At 38.7% G+C, this 15,891-nt stretch overlaps 1 protein-coding gene across 1 annotated transcript in view; it reads left to right on the forward strand.

The window, feature by feature from the left end:
* RASGEF1B (RasGEF domain family member 1B) overlaps positions 1-15,891 on the forward strand; it is a 632,849-nt gene that overhangs the window by 40,872 nt on the left and 576,086 nt on the right. The gene's annotated exons all lie outside the window — the stretch shown is intronic.

Genomic DNA, 15,891 nt, shown 5'->3' on the forward strand with positions numbered 1-15,891 from the left:
TAGTTGTAGAAATGTGGCATCATTTCTGAGTGCTCTGTTCTGTTCCATTGATCTATATCTCTGTTGTGGTACCAGTACCATGCTGTTTTGGTTACTGTAGCCTTGTAGTATAGTTTGAAGTCAGGTAGGATGATGCCTCCAGCTTTGTTCTTTTGGCTTAGGATTGACTTGGCAATGTGGGCTCTTTTTTGGTTCCATATGAACTTTAAAGTAGTTTTTTCCAATTCTGTGAAGAAAGTCATTGGTAGCTTGATGGGGATGGCATTGAATCTATAAATTAGTGGCCATTTTAACGATATTGGGCAGTATGGCCATTTTCACGATATTGATTCGTCCAACCCATGAGCATGGAATGTTCTTCCATTTGTTTGTATCCTCTTTTATTTCATTGAGCAGTGGTTTGTAGTTCTCCTTGAAGAGGTCCTTCACATCCCTTGTAAGTTGGATTCCTAGGTATTTTATTCTCTTTGAAGCAATTGTGAATGGGAGTTCACTCATGATTTGACTCTCTGTTTGTCTGTTATTGGTGTATAAGAATGCTTGTGATTTTTGTACATTGATTTTGTATCCTGAGACTTTGCTGAAGTTGCTAATCAGCTTAAGGAGATTTTGGGCTGAGACGATGGGTTTTCTAGATATACAATCATGTCATCTGCAAACAGGGACAATTTGACTTCCTCTTTTCCTAATTGAATACCCTTTATTTCCTTCTCCTGCCTGATTGCTCTGGCCAGAACTTCCAGCACTATGTTGAATAGGAGTGGTGAGAGAGGGCATCCCGTGCCAGTTTTCAAAGGGAAGGCTTCCAGTTTTTGCCCATTCAGTATGATATTGGCTGTGGGTTTGACATAGATAGCTCTTATTATTTTGAGACGCATCCCATCAATACCTAATTTATTGAGAGTTTTTAGCATGAAGGGTTGTTGAATTTTGTCAAAGGCCTTTTCTGCATCTATTGAGATAATCATGTGGTTTTTGTCTTTGGTTCTGTTTATATGCTGGATTACATTTATTGATTTGTGTATGTTGAACCAGCCTTGCATCCCAGGGATGAAGCCCACTTGATCATGGTGTATAAGCTTTTTGATGTGCTGCTGGATTCAGTTTGCCAGTATTTTATTGAAGATTTTTGCATCAATGTTCATCAAGGATATTGGTCTGAAATTCTCTTTTTTGGTTATGTCTCTGCCAGGCTTTGGTATCAGGATGATGCTGGCCTCATAAAATGTGTTAGGGAGGATTCCCTCTTTTTCTATCGATTGGAATAGTTTCAGAAGGAATGGTACCAGTTCCTCCTTGTACCTCTGGTAGAATTCAGCTGTGAATCCATCAGGTCCTGGACTCTTTTTGGTTGGTAAGCTATTGATTATTGCCACAATTTCAGAGCCTGTTATTGGTCTATTCAGAGATTCATCTTCTCCCTGGTTTAGTCTTGGGAGGGTGTATTTGTCAAGGAATATATCCATTTCTTCTAGATTTTCTAGTTTATTTGCACAGAGGTGTTTATAGTATTCTCTGATGGTAGATTGTATTTCTGTGGGATCAGTGGTGATATCCCCTTTTTCATTTTTTATTGCGTCTATTTGATTCTTCTCTCTTTTCTTCTTTATTGGTCTTGCTAGCAGTCTATCAATTTTGTTGATCTTTTCGAAAAACCACCTCGTAGATTCATTAATTTTTTGGAGGGTTTTTTGTGTCTCCATTTCCTTCAGTTCTGCTCTGATTTTAGTTATTTCTAGCCTTCTGCTAGCTTTTGAATGTATTTGCTCTTGCTTTTCTAGTTCTTTTAATTGTGATGTTAGGGTGTCAATTTTGGATCTTTCCTGCTTTCTCTTGTGGGCATTTAGTGCTATAAATTTCCCTCTGCACACTGCTTTGAATGTGTCCCAGAGATTCTGGTAGGTTGTGTCTTTGTTCTCGTTGGTTTCAAAGAACATCTTTATTTCTCCCTTCATTTCATTATGTACCCAGTAGTCATTCAGGAGCAGGTTGTTCAGTTTCCATGTAGTTGGGCAGTTTTGAGTGAGTTTCTTAATCCTGAGTTCTAGTTTGATTGCATTGTGGTCTGAGAGACAGTTTGTTATAATTTCTGTTCTTTTACATTTGCTGAGGAGAGCTTTACTTCCAACTATGTGGTCAATTTTGGAATAGGTGTGGTGTGGTGCTGAAAAAAATGTATATTCTGTTGACTTGGGGTGGAGAGTTCTGTAGATGTCTATTAGGTCCACTTTGTGCAGAGCTGAGTTGAATTCCTGGATATCTTTGTTAACTTTCTGTCTCGTTGATCTGTCTAATGTTGACAGTGGGGTGTTAAAATCTCCCATTATTATTGTGTGGGAGTTTAAGTCCCTTTGTAGGTCACTCAGGACTTGCTTTATGAATCTGGGTGCTCCTGTGTTGGGTGCATATATATTTAGGATAGTTAGCTCTTCTTGTTGAATTGATCCCTTTACCATTATGTAATGGCCTTCTTTGTCTCTTTTGATCTTTGTTGGTTTAAAGTCTATTTTATCAGAGACTAAGATTGCAACCCCTGCCTTTTTTTGTTTTCCATTTGCTTGATAGATCTTCCTCCATCCCTTTATTTTGAGTCTATGTGTGTCTCTGCACGTGAGATGGGTTTCCTGAATACAGCACACTGATGGGTCCTGACTCCTTATCCAGTTTGCCAGTCTGTGTCTTTTAACTGGAACATTTAGCCTATTTACATTTAAAGTTAATATTGTTATGTGTGAATCTGATCCTGTCATTATGATGTTAGTTGGTTATTTTGCTCATTAGTTGATGCAGTTTCTTCCTAACCTTGATGGTCTTTACAATTTGGCATGTTTTTGCAAGGGCTGGTACCGGTTGTTCCTTTCCATGTTTAGTGCTTCCTTCAGGAGCTCTTTTAGGGCAGGCCTGGTGGTGACAAAATCACTCAGCATTTGCTTGTCTGTAAAGTATTTTATTTCTCCTTCACTTATGAAGCTTGGTTTGGCTGGACATGAAATTCTGGGTTGAAAATTCTTTTCTTTAAGAATGTTGAATATCGGCCTCCACTCTCTTCTGGCTTATAGAATTTCTGCCGAGAGATCAGCTGTTAGTCTGATGGGCTTCCCTTTGTGGGTAACTCGACCTTTCTGTCTGGCTGCCCTTAACATTTTTTCCTTCATTTCAACTTTGGTGAATCTGACAATTATGTGTCTTGGAGTTGCTCTTCTCGAGGAGTATCTTTGTGGCATTCTCTGTATTTGCTGAATCTGAATGTTGGCCTGCCTTGCTAGATTGGGGAAGTTCTCCTGGATAATATCTTGCAGAGTGTTTTCCAACTTGGTTCCGTTCTCCCCGTTATTTTCAGGTACACCAATCAGATGTAGGTTTGGTCTTTTCACATAGTCCCAAATTTCTTGGAGGCTTTGTTCATTTCTTTTTATTCTTGTTTTCTCTAAACTTCCCTTCTCGCTTTATTTCATTCATTTCATCTTCCATCAGCGATAGCCTTTCTTCTAGTTGATTGCATCAGCTACTGAGACTTCTGCAATCTTTGCGTAGTTCTCAATACTTGGCTTTCAGCTCCATCAGCTCCTTTAAGCCCTTCTCTCCATTGGTTATTCTAGTTATCCATTCGTCTAATTTTTTTTCAAAGTTTTTAACTTCTTTGCTATTGTTTTGAATTTCCTCCCATAGCTCGGAGTAGTTTGATTGTCTGAAGCCTTCTTCTCTCAACTCGTCAAAGTCATTCTCCGTCCAGCTTTGTTCCATTGCTGGTGAGGAGCTGCATTCCTTTGGAGGAGGAGAGGTGCTCTGCTTTTTAGAGTTTCCAGTTTTTCTGCTCTGTTTTTTCCCTATCTTTGTGGTTTTATCTACTTTTGGTCTTTGATGATGGTGATGTACAGATGGGTTTTTGGTGTGGATGTCCTTTCTGTTTGTTAGTTTTCCTTCTACCAGACAGGACCCTCAGCTGCAGGTCTGTTGGAGTTTGCTAGAGGTCCACTCCATACCCTGTTTGGCTGGGTGTCAGCAGTGGTGGCTGCAGAACAGCGGATTTTCATGAGACCACAAATTCAGCTGTCTGATAGTTCTTCTGGAAGTTTTGTCTCAGAGGAGTACCCAGCCGAGTGAGGTGTCAGTCTGTCCCTACTGGGGGGTGCCTCCCAGTTAGGCTGCTCAGGGGTCAGGGACCCACTTTAGGAGGCAGTCTGTCCGTTCTCAGATCTCCAGCTGCATGCTGGGAGAACCACTACTTTCTTCAAAGCTGTCAGTCAGACAGGGAGATTTAAGTCTGCAGAGGTTCCTGCTGAATTTTTGTTTGTCTGTGCCCTGCCCCCAGAGGTGGAGCCTACAGAGGTAGGCAGGCCTCCTTGAGCTGTGGTGGGCTCCACCCAGTTCGAGCTTCCTGGCTGCTTTGTTTACCTAAGCAAGCCTGGGCAACGGTGGACACCCCTCCCCTAGCCTCGCTGCCGCCTTGCAGTTTGATCTCAGACTGCTGTGCTAGCAATCAGCGAGACTCCGTGGGCATAGGACCCTCCAAGCCAGGTGCGGGACACAATCTCCTGGTGTGCCGTTTTCCAGGCCCATTGGAAAAGCGCAGTATTAGGGTGGGACTGACCCGATTTTCCAGGTGCCATCTGTTACCCCTTTCTTTGACTAGGAAAGGGAACTCCCTGACCCCTTGCGCTTCCTGAGTGAGGCAATGCCTCGCCCTGCTTCGGCTCGCACACAGTGTGCTTCACTGACTGTCCTGCACCCACTGTTTGGCCCTCCCTAGTGCGATGAAACCGGTACCTCAAACAGAAATGCAGAAATCACCCATCTTCTGTGTCGCTCAGGCTGGGAGCTGTAGACTGGAGCTGCTCCTATTTGGCCATCTTGGCTCCACCCCGAATCCCCCATTCTTAGTATCCAATCAAGTTCCTCACTCTCCCAGGCTTGATACCCAACAGAGTTTCTTTTAGTCATTTTCCATCCAATGACTCACTCATTCTGCCCATTGGATATGCATCTCCAACTGTCCCTTTTGTATTTAGAGTTGAGTTCAGCCTCTTTCTCCTACTGTAATAGTCTTGACTCTTATTGCAATGGTCTTGAATAAAGTCTTTCTTGCCTGCTTAATTAGTCTGGTGCAATTTCTCTTTGACGGTGTTTCTTGCCTGCTTAATTAGTCTGGTGCGATTTCTCTTTGATGGTGTTTCTTTTGTGTAAATTCTTTTTCTTATTTTTGTCAGTGTAGTATCTTCTCTTATGAACCAGAGAATATTAGTGGCTTTTAAAATAAACGTTTTCTTTTCTCTGCTTTGTTTCTACAGATTTAGAGAGGCTTTTTTTTTTTCCTGGAAAATTTTTTTCCTCTGTTTTCATATTTAAGAATGGAGCACTATTCGGATTGGAACTTCCATGTGTGAATACTTATCAATTGGTAGCCTTTACTTTAGGATGATTGGGCTAAGCCATTTCATTGCCTCTACCTCCTCCTTCATTCCCCCATTAATACCTGCTCTTCCTTTCTCTGGCGCTGTTTAGTTGCTCCAGAGAGAAATTTCCCAAGCTTCTGCTTGTTGGGGTAGACAAGGGCACAGTTAGTTAAGTGAGTTCTGGAAGCAAGGATGAATAAGAATCTGGGAATCTCACCTTTATATGTGTGGTTTTATGTAATTACCCTGTTATAGTAGTCTCTCTGTATGCGTGGGAGATACATTCTAAGACCCCTGTGGATGCCTGCAACTGTGGATCATGCCAAACCCCATATATACTGTTTTTTCCTCTACATGCATACCCGTGATCAAGTTTAATACACAGTAAGAGATTACCAATAAGAACTAATATTAAAATTGAACAATTAAAACATACTATAATAAAAGTTATGTGAGTGTGGTCTCACTATCTTTTTATCTCAGAATATCTTATTGTATCTTACTCACTTATTTTTGGACCTGGTTGACTGCAAGTAACTGAAATCACAGAAAGTGAAACTTCTGGTAAGAGAAGACTACTGTATTAGTTCAGATATTCCTTACTTTCTGTATCCTTGGTGTCCCCAGCCCACAATGCCTCCTATTCACTAGATTTAGTGAATCTAGTCTTCTGGAGGTTGGGAAGGATGTTTAGACGTCAAACAGCTTTTTATACAGATGCCCAGTCAATCTTCCTGTTTTCAGCCCTGCACAATTTTCTACTGTATGATTTTCTAGTGTGTAGAGGTACAGAGTAACTCTAATTACTGACCATTTTCATGATTCTGAAGACATAATCAACTGGTTTCTTTCACTGCTGGCTTGGGGTTAAACTTTCTTAGGTCTGCTGAATCAGGATCACCTGTCTGTCTGCTGTCTCCTTTCCCTCCTCTAATATTTTGTTTCTGTCTTCTCCTAATTTTTTTGGTTGGTCTTTCCCAAAAGTGGAGTATCAGAAGGTTTTTGATGCATTGTGTTTAACAGGAAGTAAGTGCATACATTTTAGATAGTTTTTCAAGATCTTTCTTTGCCAATTATCTTCTCATTTCCTTTCAGTCAATAAGAAATTCAATTCACCTTAACATCCCAGTCCCTCCCAACAAACTTAGAATTAATAAATGATGATGGAACTATTGATCTATTATGTAAATAGATACACTATGTTTCCTTGGCACTTTTTAAGGGTTGTAAAGCAGTACTATATTAAATAAATCCAATGAAGGAAAATATTTCACAATAGAGAATAAATTACATAAGTGAAAACTACCTCACCCACCATATTGCATTAAAGCTGAGAATTATCTCAGTAATCACCTAGCAATAGGGGTCCATATTGATTTTAACTGCTAATTACATCAGGGCTGTGCCCCTGAGTTGGAATTTTAAATCTAATTCTGCATAGTCTGAAAGTGCTTTCTGAACTCTAGGTGAGTTGTAATTTAAACAGAAAAAAATTACAGATCATGGCAAAACAACATATCTGACTAGCTTATCCCACATGAACTGATTTAATAACTTTTTCATCATCTTTTATCATAGCATGGTCTGGCCTTGTATTTTGGACCAAGGAGTTATCAATTGGAATATTTAACAACAACCCCAGTAGAATAAAACTTCCAACAAATTCAGAATTAATAAATGGTGATGGAACTATTCAGACATTAAGATTGGATATTTTTGTTTGTCAAAGCCATTTGAGTGACAAATAAAAATCTGATTAGAATTTAAGGAGATGTAAATGAGGTAAAGAAGTAGCAGGAAGAAATTCCTGTTTGCAAAAATCCAGGGCTTGTCTTTCTCTGGACTAATGCCTCAAATTTCTACCTTCCTTTTGAAGGATATGGAAGTAAACACTGACAGCAGCTTTTTCTAAAAGTCAAGAGTGATTCTTGGATCAATCTTGGTCATGTTTGTCATTTACATAAATTACATTTGGTAGTGTCTGAGATTTCTGAGAAATGTTTTAGGAAATTGATCAATTCAGCCACCTAAAAGACCCCGTTTAGAGTAGGGTCCTGAAATGTCACACGAACAGTACATTTTCTTGAATGTTTGGACCCAGCACAGGGTTTAAAATACTTGTAAGTAGACAGATATGAATTTTTGGTTATGAAAGAAAGGATCTAGAGGATTAGTTCAATTGACTCCCTCTACATTCCATTCCAAACTCATAATGTTATAGAACATTCTCCTACATTTAAAAATGCCTCTTATAGTTCAATAATGTGACACCAGGTGATGCGGCACATCAATTACTAATGAATCCTCTGGCATATTTCTGTTTTGATAAGTAATCCTTAATAATATCCTTTCAATAAACTTCTTTTTTCAGTAAAATGAGATTTATTTTCAGATACTCTTTCAACAAAGTCAAATGGTCTTCTGTACAAGGAAAGGTATAGTTAGACTATTGTATTGTCAATATTTCAATCTACAGGTATGTATTAAATATCTCAATATGCTCTGAAGTATAGAACATGTTTTGTTGTTTAATTTTATGAACACATCTACCATAGCCAGTCACATAGTAGATAACTATAAACATTTTTTGGATTTCAATAATGCTTAAATTTGTTGACTGTCCACTATAAAATAAGTCTTAAGAAATAAAATATCAAACAAGACTTAAGCCTTTTAGGCAAATGAAGAAATAATCAAATAATAATCTTAAAGGAGATGACAGTTACCTATCACTTACTCATAGGCAGAGTTGATATTTAATTAGAATTGGACATAGACATAAACTACATCAGTTGGTGTATAGCTACTGCTCTGAACACCTACCCATTCCACTGCCCTCAGCACCCTGGCCCTCTACAGTCCAGCAATGAAAGAATGGAAGCCTGACACAACAGGAGATCTGCAGGGCTGAGAGTCCATTTTGATTGGTCAATGTCTAGGATATATTGTTGTTAAATATCTTGACTATCACCCCTGTCAATATCACCCTTCCCCTCTCACCAGATAATAATTGCTTAGGGAATGTAAATAAATTTTCATAGTAGCTGGATGCAGATTTTATTAGTGTGCAAATCAGTTCTTTTTGGGTGGGGAAAATATAATGCAGCATTTCCCAAGCTCTTTTCATGGAAGTGTTGATGATTTGCTTGAAAAATGCTGGATTGAACAGTTTATACTTATTTCTTTGGTATAGAATATCTCAGAGCCTTGAACATATGACTTTACATTTTAAATCTTTAGGAAGGGATATAATATCTCTGTTTCCCAAACCTACTCAACTGTGGAGCCCTTTTTTGCCTTGAATACCAATTAATATCAATGGATATAATGCTAATTACAATCCTAAATATTTAGGATACCTCTTTGCTTCTCCTCATGTGTATAAAAGATTAGCATTATTTATTTTTCAATTATCAATTTTTTTTGTCATATTAAGGCAAAGAAAAGTTGTCGACTGTTGTTTTAGTTCGGCCATGCTAGGCCATTTTGTGGGAACACAAAATACCTAAATGTTAGTGTTTTGACATAACAGAAGTTGCTTAACAACACAGAAGTTGCTGTGAGTGGGGACACTGCTCTTCAAATAGTGACCCAGTGATGGGGCAGCTTTTTTCTTATGTTGGGGAGCAGTTGGAATGTTTGATGAGCCCTACTCTCTGTACCACAAATATATTGAAAAGTCAGGAATATTGTCTAATATATTGATTGTCCTTTGGTTTTATTTTAATAAATAAAAAGCTACATATTTTTATCTCCCTCCAAAAGATTTTTACAGTTCCGCAAATTAGCCATTGAAAAGTGTCAGTAGGCCCTGCTTAGCCCATTCTTAGAATGTATGTCAGCATTACATGTTCAGACATTTTGTTCAATCTACGCTATAGGCAGACAGGATTGAGTTTTGTTATCAGATTTCTGTGCTTTTTGACATCTTGTTTACTTATCATCATCGTTCATTTCAGTGTTTCTTATTCTTTCTGTCCATTTGGTTAATGCGTGTCTAGATACTCAAAGAAGAACTCTATAGTTTTTTTCTAGACATCAAAATACTGTCTTTTACCATGATTATTTTCCTAAGAGACAGGTGAGAAATCTTCCCTAATTTTGGCACAACTGACTGTCTCTGTTGAAGAGATATTCTCGTCTTCGTTATCAAGGAGATAGTGCAAAAGGATATGAACACTGACAGAAGTTGAACATAGTATCCTGCAGTGCCTGGTCTAAACTAATTGCTATTAATTTTTCAGTTTTGTGAGTAGCACATTCACTCAAATTTATTCAGATGTTGGTAAAGCCTCCATTATTACCTTTCACCTCTCAGGGTCTCAGGTGTCATCTACCTGAGTCTGAACATTTTATTGGGAGGAAAGAAGCTACCTTAATCTGGTGTAGACCAATGCTGAAGGATGCTGTATTAATGCAAAGGACGAGTCCCTTCTTCTGATTACTGAAAATTTTTCCAAAGTAATTTGGACTCAACAAGGTTCACTAATGTAGTTTTTTTTTTTTTTTTTTTGAGACAGTGTCTTGCTCTGTTGCCCAGACTGGAATGCAGTGGCCCCATCTCGACTCACTGCAACCTCCACCTCCCCAGTTCAAATGATTCTAGTGCCTCAGCCCCCCCGAGTAGTTGGGATTACAGGCGAGTACCACCATGCCCGGCTAATTTTTGGTATTATTAGTAGAGATAGGGTTTCACTGTGTTGGCCAGGCTGGTCTCAAACTTCTGGCCTATTAGCGTAGTTTTCATCATGGTGCTGTCAGTAAATATCCAGGAAAGCTCAGCGGCCACACCTGTACCTGACACTTTCCTTCTTGGGTTCTCTTGTTCTTTCTTTTTCTCCCTAAATTCTCCTGAGCAGGTATAGCCTTTGTGAACTTAATTTTAAAAATATATAATTTAAAAAATTCAGCAAGTACTGGTTTGCAGCTATATTATACTAAGCCCCTGTTGGCAGTCTTTTTTCCTGGCTTTGTGAATTCAGTGTTTTGAGAAAACAGTTTTCTTTACCAAAAAAGTTTGGGACCCAGTTTAGAGTGTAGAAAAGAAAAAATAATTTCCTTTCCACCCTCTGTAGTTCTTGGTTGGAATAGACCCCTGTAATGAAAGACAGATTAACAAGAGAAAAACAAGCAGAAGTTTAATAACATATATGCCTCCTGTCTACATGGGGGATAACCCAGAGAAATAAATAAATGTCTAGAGTAGATCTTAAAGAGTTGTCATAGACCTCAGGCTTAAATACCATTATTTTCTGAAAAATGGTATTACTTATCTATCAGAAAAGGAGACAGTCTTATAAATGGAGATTTCCTTTTGTAAGATGTAAACTTTTTTTTTTTTTTTTTTTTTACAAAAAGACAACTGTTTAGAGATATGCCTATGTCTGCAGTTTCTCAAAATAACCAGCCCAAAATAATCGTTATGCCAAAGAGCCATATTTTGGGGTGGCATATTCTGGTCTACAGTCATATTTTGGGGTGGTGTTTTCTTGAAATCAATGAAGGGTTTTCAGCCTCTTGGACTTTTTTTTTTTTTTTTTTTTTTTAAGATGGAGTTTCACTGTTGTTGTCCAGGCTGGAGTGCAATGGCTCGATCTTGGCTCACTGCAACCTCCACCTCCCGGGTTCAAGCCATTCTCCTGCCTCAGGCTCTTGAGCAGCTGGGATTACAGGTGCCTGCCACCACGCTTAGCTAATTTTGTATTGTTAGTAGAGATGGAATTTCACCGTGTTGATAAGGCTGGTCTCAAACTCCTGACCTCGTGATCTGCTTGCCTTGGTCTCCCAAAGTGCTGGGATTACAGGCGTGAGCCACCACATCTGACTGGATCTTTAAAATAAAAAACACATTTAAATTTAAATTAAGAAGCAATATATGCTTATTATAAAATATTAGAAATAACAGGGAAAGAAAAAGAAAAAAATTTGCCCTTAACTCATTCTGCCCCCAAAATAACTACTGTCATCATATTTGTGTATGTTTTTTTATGAACTTTTTCTATTGGTATAAATAATTTCTCATAGTTGCAATAATAGTATAAATGCATTCCATTTTTTAAATTTGCATTTTATAGACTTTTCCATATTTTATTTTTTTACATAATCTTCATATTTATCATTTTAGTGGCTGTTTACTGGTTTACTGGGTTAAAGTGATGATTGCAAAATGAGTTACAGTTAGAAGAAATGAATTATTTGAGAAACATTTCTGCTTCTGTTTTGTTTGTTTGAGCAGGGTTCTGGGATACATAGGTCATTCTCTTCACCTGGGCATGTGCACACCTATTTCGTTATTGCCCTTGTTTTCCCTCTTTTGCTTAATACTTGAAATACTTTTTTATGTATATATGAATAATATTAGAAACTTATTTGGAAGGAAATAATAAGTGAAAGGAGTGGTCTTGAAGATGATCTTTCTGGATAGCGTCAAAGGCAGAGATTTTCATTTTATCTGACATTTCATTCCAAGTGAAAATAAGAAACTGCAGCTGTATTTTGTTAACTGCAAAATTGTGCATTTATGTCTGAGGAACTTTTATCAAACATCTTAGCAAATGATCATCAATCCTTCTAATTGATTCATTACAACATATGTACTTATTTGAGCATATTCTTGGGTCCTCTGCATTCAGATGGCCTGATTTGTAATACATGCCATTCTTTTCCATGGTTTGCATATCAGAGATGATGCTTCTCCCCACCCCACCCCCACTGCTGCTGCTGCCTCTACCTGGGATTATGCAGATTCTGGTTTAAACCTCTTTATTCTTTTCTGCAAGTGCACAGCATGATGGACTTCATTTCTGCGAGTAAATGATAATGGATTTCAGCTTTCACCAGTGACATTTGGAAACTACATATCTTAAATCATATGTGTGCCGCAGAATAAAAATGATTGCCCTGTTCTAACGATGTGAAAATGTAAATAAAAATGAGTGCTGTAAATATGTAGAGGCCAAATCTTAAAATGAAAGTAAGGGGTCCTAATTATTTTAATGGAGACAATTTTATGATTTTTCAAGCTGGATGTAAAATACAACCTTATCTATAGTGGGTACTTAGGATAATCAAGGGAAGGCCGTTAGGAAGGGTTTAATTTATTCTGTCAGATGTTCAGGGCTCTAAAACATTTCAACAAATCAAAGCCATCACTTGAGAAATAACACATTAAAAGCCAGCATTGGATACCACAAGCCTGCGTCCTTCCTGCCCTTTAATCCCAGAAGCAGTTTTACATTAAATAAAGCATACTTATCATTGATTAGCACTTATTTTGATCTCACTGGGTGTACAGTGCTTTTTGATGCTCTAGATGTCAGAAGATTCAGTTTCTTGTCTAAAATAACTGACTGTCTTTTGTTTATAAAGATAAACATAATGTGTGGACGGTGTTGAAAGAGTTCTGATAAATTTGTCAGACCTGGGCTTTATGGTTGGGATCTAGAGGGGGGAGGAGAATCAGGGCAGCAAGAAAGGGCCCGTGGGGCAAGGGTATTTGGAAAGAGCGGGGGTGTTTCCCTAAAGAGCAGTGACCTTGAGAGATGAGATTATTGGAACCTCAGATTCCAGTGATGCTTCTCAAGGCAAAGAAATCTTTGCCTTATTCCCTTATTCCCATTTACTACTAGCAGAGAATGGGAATCAGTTTCCTGCCTTTACTAAAGCTTCTCTTTCTCATGCTTCTATTCTGTGAGAGGAAGAGGAGGCTTTTCTGTCTCAAATGCCGGGGGAGGACCCTTCCTCATTTCATATTCCTGAATCATCTGGGCCTTTGCACTTGGAGTACTGACTTGTAGCAATGACACCTCCACCTCAGCGTGATATGTCTTTCAAGTGAGAAGGCTTTCCTGGTCAATACTGAATCAATTTGTGCTGGCAGTCTAATTGAATGCCTCCCTCAGACAAATAGGTCACTGGGGGAAAGGGTGAAACCTTGATATGCAGATCTGAATCGAAGCCCCCAGCGAAAGATGTTTTAAAAATATATATTCCTCTTGACAAGTAGTCTATGTAACAAATGCAGTGCTAGTTATTTGCTCAGCAAAATGAGCATAAATCAATCTCTTTATAGCCTTCTTTTTATTTGATTACTATTATACTTTAACTTGATCTCTGCAGAAAGAGAGAGCACACAAAACTCTAGAATGACCCCTAGGATGAGAAATTTCTTGCCCTAAAGTTTCGGGTATGTGGATATCTCTTTATTAAATGGGATACCATTTCCATTTAGCAAATTATATTGATGATGTGTAAATTATTTGACATCTTTAATATTCACAAATTACAGCTTTTCCAAAGATGAGCTTGGTTTTTCTCAGTGTTCTCTTGGGAACTGATGAGAAGAAAGGGTCAGGAGACTCTCAGGTGAGTGCTCAGAATTGTGTTTGCTTCTTCCTAAAACTCTCTTTTAGTCCTTCTATAGCTCTATATCCAATTTACATGAGGAAATGCAGAAAGCTTAGCTAATTTACTGGTATGAACCAAACTCTGGTGTCTCCAAGGCCCAAATAGTTTTTTTCCTTACAGGGTTAATTAAATTTTATTATCACTTATTAAGATGGTATTGGGGATAACCCCTTTTATTAGTCTTTCATCTACTGAAGGAAGCCAGAATATGTTACTCCAAAAGATGCCTCTTGGACGTAAAACTCATTTTGAGCTGAGGGCAAATGGAAGGATGCAGTCATAGGAAAGACTCTCTGCTCTTCCCCCACCCCTCCCCCTTTTTTGCCCTCATACATATGTTTACTGCAGGAGATATGTTTACAAAGGCAAAGGTGTCTGGCCTCCCTTCCTTACCAGGGAGAACAAAGGTTAACCACTGAAGACAACTCTAGACCCTTATCAGCCTGGAGAGGACACCAGTTATCTATATAACACACTTTACTAACTAGTCTTTACCATTTATTTGCCTTACCACAGTTTGCTGCCCCTAGAGACTCAAAAGTTCTTTTCCTTTGTCTTGACACTTACCTAAAAATTTGCTGTTCTTTTTTGAAGATGCTATATCAGCTGGAATTCAAAACGTCCTCTTAGAGAATTACTCATTCCCTGAGTGTCTCCCATGTAGCTGTATGAAATATGCATGTTAATAAACTGCTTGTTATTCTCTTGTTAGTCTGCCTTTTGTTATGAGGTCTGTCCCACCAGTGAAACTAAAGATAGGTAGAGGAAAATTATTTTTCTCCCCCTATACTACATGACATGAGAATGTATGCATTCTCTGTATATTAGTTTCTCATTGTTGCTGCAATAAACTGCCACAAACTTAGTAGCTTAAAACTAAACAAATTTGGCCGGTGCAGTGGTTCATGCCTGTAATCCCAGCACTTTGAGAGGCTGAGGCAGGTGGATCACGAGGTCAGGAGTTCAATACCAGCCTGGCCAAGATGGTGAAACCTCGTTCCTACTAAAAATACAAAAAATAGCTGGGCATGGTGGCAGGTGCCTGTAATCCCAGCTACTGGGGAGGCTGAGGCAGGAGAATTGCTTGAACCTGGGAGGTGGAGGTTGCAGTGAGCTGAGATTATGGCCACTGCACTCCAGCCTGGGCAACAGAGCATGACTCCATCTCAAACAACAACAACAACAACAAAAACAAAACAAACATTATTTTTCACTGCTTAGGTCAGAAGTTTGAAAATGAGTCTCACTGGGCTAAAATCAAGGTGCCAGTAGGCTTGCATTCTCTTTTGGAGGATGTAGGAGAGAATCTGTTTTCTTGCCTTTTTCAGCTTCTAGAAGCTGCCCCTGTTCCCGGGCTCATGGTCGCTTTCTTCATCTTCAAAGCTAGCCATGGCTGGTTTAGTCTTTCACACATTGCATCACCCTGACCTCTGCTTCTGCCATCATATCTCTTGTCTCTGACTCTGACCATCTCTTCCACTTTTTGCCCACTTGGTAATCCAGAATAATTTTCTCATCTCAAGGTTGGCTGATTAGCACCCTTAATTCTTTCTGCAACCTTAATTCCCCTTTGCCATATAATCTGACATATTCACAAGTGCAGGCAACTAGGACATGTGCATCTTTGGGGGACAATTATTCTACTTCCCATACTCTGTGAAGTCTTTTAGTAGAGTTATACAGTGGCAAGAGGCTCACTGAAGTCAGACTGCCTGAGTTCAAGTCCTAACCCTCTGCTTTCTCACTGTATGATTTGGGGCAAGTCAATGATATTCTCTGCATCTTGGTGTCCATATCTGTAATATGGAAGTAATAATTTGTGGTGGAGGTTGAGATACTGTATACAAAGTGCTCATCATATGCCAGTACATGACATAGGGTAGATGTCCAATAAATATTGAACATGGGGCTCTGTGCTCCATAAGATTGCATAGATATTATGTTGTTTGTATTCATAGTATGGCTCTTACTAGTAATACATCTCTAGTTGATTTTAAACTTCTTTTAAATCAAAGCTGTAATTGTAGAAAACAATATGGCTTACAATTAAAGGAAATCTCACAGGAGAATCTACCATACTAATACGTTAACA

Source organism: Hylobates moloch, unplaced genomic scaffold (genome assembly GCF_009828535.3).
Source record: "Hylobates moloch isolate HMO894 unplaced genomic scaffold, HMol_V3 SCAFFOLD_2, whole genome shotgun sequence".
Lineage (NCBI taxonomy): Eukaryota > Metazoa > Chordata > Mammalia > Primates > Hylobatidae > Hylobates > Hylobates moloch.